This window comes from Lissotriton helveticus, chromosome 5_1, assembly GCF_964261635.1.
Source record: "Lissotriton helveticus chromosome 5_1, aLisHel1.1, whole genome shotgun sequence".
NCBI lineage: Eukaryota > Metazoa > Chordata > Amphibia > Caudata > Salamandridae > Lissotriton > Lissotriton helveticus.
The window spans coordinates 1930475524-1930481523 of NC_136065.1; the positions used below are offsets into that span (position 1 = coordinate 1930475524).

Below are 6000 nucleotides of genomic sequence, written 5' to 3' on the forward strand. Positions count from 1 at the left end.
GTGTGCATATTGTATAGTCTCCACAACCCCCCTTCCCTCACGAGCACCAAGAGCACTGAATCGGCCGTGTGGGTAGAACACAAGAGCACCTGGTTTCCTTCACGTCCCTGGCCCCCAAAACGCTATAAAGTGGAACATTGGAGTAATCGTTCCTCCCTTCCCTGTTTTGTTTTCCGGATCTGGCCCTGACCTGGGAGGTGCCTCCTAACCCCGACGACGTCCACGGAAGCACCGGACTGGCGGGAACCTATACCCGACGCGGGAGAAGCACCCTGGACCGTCCCATCTTCCCCAGAGGCGTCAAGACGGAACCGGACGAGTTTGCCCGGTTAAGGCTCTCTAGCCGAAGAAGAAAGGCTTACTTAAAAATAAAACCTTCGTTAAAATCCTTACTGCACGTGTCTGACTCACTCCCTACAGTCCCTTCCGATCCCGAACCCCAACATCCACTCAACTCTAATCCACTCCACTCTAACCCACTCCAATCTATTACACTCTAATCCACTCCAACCTAAATCACTCCAGTCTGATTGACTTCATGGCAAACCTCTCCAATCCACTCCACTTGAGTCCACTCCACTCTAATCCAATCCACTCCAATCTAATCCACTCCAATCCACTCTAACCCAGTCCACTCTGCTCCAATCCACTCTAATCCACTCCAATCAATTTAAATCTAATCCACTCCAATCAATTTAAATATAATCCACTCCACTCCAATCCACTCTAATCCATTCTACTCCACTCCAATCCACTTCGCCCCACTCCACTCCAGTCCAATCCATTCTAATCCACTCTAATCCATTCCAATCCTATTCACTCCAACCCACTTTAATCTGCTCCATTCTAATCCGCTCCACTCTAATCAATTCTACTCTAATCAACTCTACTCTAATCCAGTCCACTCTAATCTCTAATTCACTCCGCTAAGACACTCCAATATGCAACACTCCACTATACAACACTCCACTCTACAACAATATACTCTACGCCACTCTACTCCACTCTACAACACTCTACTCCACTCTACGACTGTGAGGACAAGCTACCCTCCTTAGCTGACGTTCCATCCTCAGAGCTACAACTGGACCCCCTTACCTGTTTCCCTGTCCCTGTTTCCCTGTCCCCTCCTTTACTTCCAGGCTCCTACCTCCAACAGCAGCTGGGTCTACCCCTTAAAGACTTCGCCTTCCAAGTGTTCGCTCTCCGGTCATGTGACCGCAACCAGAGACCCGGCCTGGATAAAGCCAGAAGAGGCGGCCCAGAAAACGCTCTTTCCTGGAAGCCCAAGGCCAAGAAGACGGAACGGGAAAAATACGAGAGACGCGCCGAGACCTGCTTTGTACCCCTGACTGCAGTGTTCCTGCCGAGGACCGAGGATACAAGTAAGCCCCCACACAGACCGGAAGAAGAGTCCGCCTATACCTGTAAAGAGCCAGAGAGGGAGCCGGACCCGATCCGGTACCTTGAAGAAACCGGCCACTTCCTAGCAGGGACGTGGCTTAATAAGGTACGTAACCGTATAAGCACTGCAGGGGGAAGTGACGTCAGGAGTAGAAAACCAGCCTGGGTGGGGGGAGCTAACCACCGCACATGCTCACTGGTGTTGGTCCTGGGTGATTGCTCCCTGCACTCCCCGATCCCTGCCATTTTATGTCCGAACGAAACAGTCTCCTCATGGGGTCTTTTCTGTTCTTCTCTTCCCTTATGTTTTGATCTCAGGAAAACCCTGGCGAGCTACATCGACAGACAGCGATTCATAACGTCTGGAGGTGCAATTCCTGTCTCCTTCCTGAAGGAATATATATAGACTTAAAGGCGAGCCCAGCGCCAGACCCAGGTGAACCCACCCTTTTGTTGGCTATATATAAAACCAATACTGCTGATGTATTATTTCTAGTAAACCTCTACTACTCCTACAAAGTTGTCCCTGTTTGCTTCTCCACCACGCCACAACGACACTCCACTCTACGACCACCCGCTCCACTAACTTTTAGCCATGCTAAACAGGAGCCATACTGGTGTACAACATGGCTAAACACATTGCCAAAGCTAAAGGCGCTTGCATAGGTGAGACCTATTGGCTTTGTCAATGCTTGTTTTATTTTAGTTCCAGCACACCATAAGAGTGCATGTGTTTGCAGGACGTGTCCCGCCCTCCCGTCTCGATCCTTGTTGTGGCTTGCCCCCTTCCACTTTCTGTCCCTCTCTATATTGAATAAAAAGGGGTGTGTGAAAAGATCAGAGTTGACCCTTCAAAGGCTAATCCCATTTTACATAAAACAGGCACAGCATGTGAGATTTGTGGCAACCACGCTTGCATATGATGTAATTTTTCCACTGCTAGGGTCAGACAGAACAGGAATATTTATGGTGACTGCGTGCCACAGAGGCACCTAATATAGCCCTAAAGCAGCCCACTGGCTCACCACTGAATAACTCATAGGTACGATTTCACAACCCCCAATACATTTATGCCCCATGCCTGTTGCTGCCAAGTGAGGAAATTACAAGCATCAGGCCCTTGAAACAGAACTGCCTTTTTAATAAGCAGCACTTTGTCTCCGCAAACAATCTAACCACCCTCACCTACCACCATTGTCCCACCATCCTACCACTACCACCCTACCACCACCACCTTAACCACCACCATCCTAACCCCCACCATAACAAGCCACTACCAGCCTACCATAACTATCCAACCACTACCCTCCCCATACCACCACAACCCCCTGCCACCACCCGAACCACTACTACGGCTTTAACCACCCCCACCACCCTAACTAATACCACCACCACCCTAATCACCACCACCACCCTAATCACACCAACATTCCGTCACCATCTCTTGCTCTGGCGAGCAGCTAGGAAGACCTAGGCTGATCTACATAGCCATGTAAATCTCAGGATACAACATTATCCCTTTCCTTTAAAAATGAAAACAATCAAATAAGAAAAGGACTATACTCAAAACAATAATGTTCATAACCTAGGGACGAAAAAGAATTTGAAACATCACCAAAGGAAGAACAAAGCAAACCATGAAGAAGGGCATAATACGGCATAGTATAAACATGCATCAAATTCGCCCCTCCTCCCTAATGTAGGTTGTAAAAATTCATTAAGTATACAATGAAAGTTGTTAAAATTCATTGAATCAAAATCATCACACATTTGCAGATAGGGAAGGAACAATGTAAAGACAAATCACGAATGCAGCTAACAAAGACCCCATCCTTTCCCAAAACACAAGAGAAGAAGGGTGTAATACCACACAACGAACACCCAAACCCAGAAACCAACATCAAGTGTGAACAAACACTGCAGATGCACGTGTACCACAATATGGACCACATAAAGAGTACACACACACACAGTGAAGCGCGGGCCGACTTACACACAACAACATGTGACGCGCAGAACGACTTACACACGACAACACCTGAAGCGCAGGACGACTTACACAGGACAACACGTGAGGCGCAGAGCGACTTACACACAGGACAACATCTGAAGCGCAAGGCGACTTACACAGGACAACATGTAAGGCGCGAGGCGACTTACACACATACCAACAAATCAGACGTGCAGCGCAATGCGACTTACCAACACCAAGAAGATGGGGACCACCCACCACAACCAGAACCACCCTCAATTAAGAGAGAATCGGTGATGACCACCCACCAGGAGACTAATACGCCTCACACTGTGAATAGCGAAAAGAAACTGTGGCATCACAAACTAATAAAATTGCATGATGTATGCACGTACAATAACCATAAAAGAAGAACACTTCCAAACTATGTCTCCACACCAGTGAGCGATCTCTCACCCAAGTTGTTCTGCATAACATATTAATGCAACAGAAACAATCAACACCAAACATGCACCAAAAATAGTGCTGGAAACATGCGTGCTTAAAAGGTACACTTTCAGTTCCATTTTACGTGTAGAAGAAGTTACAACGATCTCTATGACTGGCTCTAGGCTTATAGCAATTCCCCGTTATACAACCACCAGATGGCACACCACACATAGATTCAACAATAAGCAATCACCCTTACATGTACACTTATGTATGTAACTAAGAAAAAATAACAGAAATCAGCATACGAGTTACTCATGGCACAGCAAAATTCACAAACAGCCTCTCAACACAGGTCTCTCAGCAAGCTTGTCATCGTGGCAGTCCCATCTTGGTGCAGCACTTAAGTTCCTATTGCGCTCGTGGAGGATTAAGCAAACACATTTCCGCTACAGTACAGTTCAAAATGCCACACTTGAGTGAAGAGAATTTTCGTACTGGACGGCACAAAGAACAATTGTGTTCCTTAGACTCGTGTTTCCATGGTGACTGACGAGATTTCCACACAGCAAACACCTTGACCCAGGACATTGTTTACAAGGCCAAAATCAAAATGGCAGCACGTTTTCAGCGCAATGCCGAGTGGCTCACGGTGCATACATGCACCACAGGATCTTTGCAGCAGAAAAGCAGCTCCTGATTCGAAGCAGCACCGCTGGTCAGAAGAAAGCAGATGACGCAGGACAAAAGAACTCACATGTGACGTGAAGGAAGAAGACCGTAGGCACGCGAGTTACTTGGCTCGTGCTCTCTTATCATTTAAATCCCGGGTGGCGGTTGAACAGAGAATTGCGCAGCAGCTAAAAATCCTCAATGCTGATGGCCAAAGTTTAAAACAATATTTGTACAGCTCTCTTGGTCACTAAACGGAAAACCTGTAGCGGGATCCTCTCATCCTTTGGCGCTCTGTTGTACACAGGCAAGGCACGACCAGTAGATAAAAGATAATGCAACTCAGCAAGTGCCTATACGTAGAAATCAACACATACTGCATTGTCCAGTAATTGACCACATCTAACACCACACTGAAGTTTCCTAGGACCACTGACACTGCGCTTGCAGATCTCATAAGTACACATGGTATTGCTCAGAATAAAACCAAACTGTGTTGAAGCATGCCGTTCCTGTATGGCACATGTGAAATTCATCACATCACTTAGACTTAACACACAGTACTTTATGCCAAACAGTATTTCCAAGCTGACAAAGAAATCTGATGCAAAAACTGCTTTCCATGCGCAATGAAGACAGCGAACATGGGAAAACCACACTGCTCCTGTGTGGTACATGTGAAAACATTCACTGAGTTAGTCCATAACTCATCTCCTGAACAGCCACAGGCGCTCCTTACTTCACAGAGTTAGACCATAACTCTAATCTTGGTCAGCCAGAGTTCCCTTGCGCAGTGGATACATCCATACAGCAGATTACAAGGGAAGTGGTAGGGTGAAAGAAAATCCATTCATACCCTAACATACAGACCATACCTGAGGTCTTGCCCATGGAGTAAAATCAGGCAACAGGTTGGGGCCGTCCGACGACTGGACACTGGTGGGGCTAACTTGCCTTTTACTCCATACTTTTCTTTCCTTTTTTTTTCTTCAAGTTACGCTGGTTTCAAAGTTTTCTTAGGAGTCTCTGGATCTGTGTTCAGTCCTTAAGTACGCTTGGGTCTTGGTCCTTGGTCCTCGTCGCCAAAAATATGTTGTACTTTGTATATGAAGACACTTGTAGTCAGGATGTAGTTTCTTGAAGTCTTCTTTATTAATCCAAGTCTAGCAACATCAAACAGGGATCATGCAAGTACAACTGTAATCCAGCTCTAGTAACTCCTATGCCAGCCCCTGCCAGCCCCACCAGGAGCAGCCTGCCTAGCTGCTCAGCCCATCTCAAACTGTCACACACTCATACACACAGGCACCCAGGCATTCCATTCATCACAGGCACACCAACATTCTGTCACCATCTCTTGCTCTGGCTGAGCAGCTAGGAAGACCTAGGCTGATCTACATAGCCATGTAAATCTCAGGATACAACATTATCCCTTTCCTTTAAAAATGAAAACAATCAAATAAGAAAAGGACTATACTCAAAACAATAATGTTCATAACCTAGGGACGAAAAAGAATTTTCAC

General features: G+C 46.6%; 1 long non-coding RNA gene across 2 annotated transcripts in view; it reads right to left on the reverse strand.

Annotated features, from left to right (window-relative positions):
• The window catches only part of LOC144756049 (uncharacterized), a 43910-nt gene extending 38162 nt beyond the window's left edge, over nt 1-5748 (reverse strand). For both annotated transcript variants that reach the window (XR_013595014.1, XR_013595013.1), the window contains exon 1: nt 4114-5748. This is a non-coding gene — a long non-coding RNA (uncharacterized LOC144756049). The remainder of the gene's footprint in view (nt 1-4113) is intronic.
• Nucleotides 5749-6000: the final 252 nt, after the last annotated feature.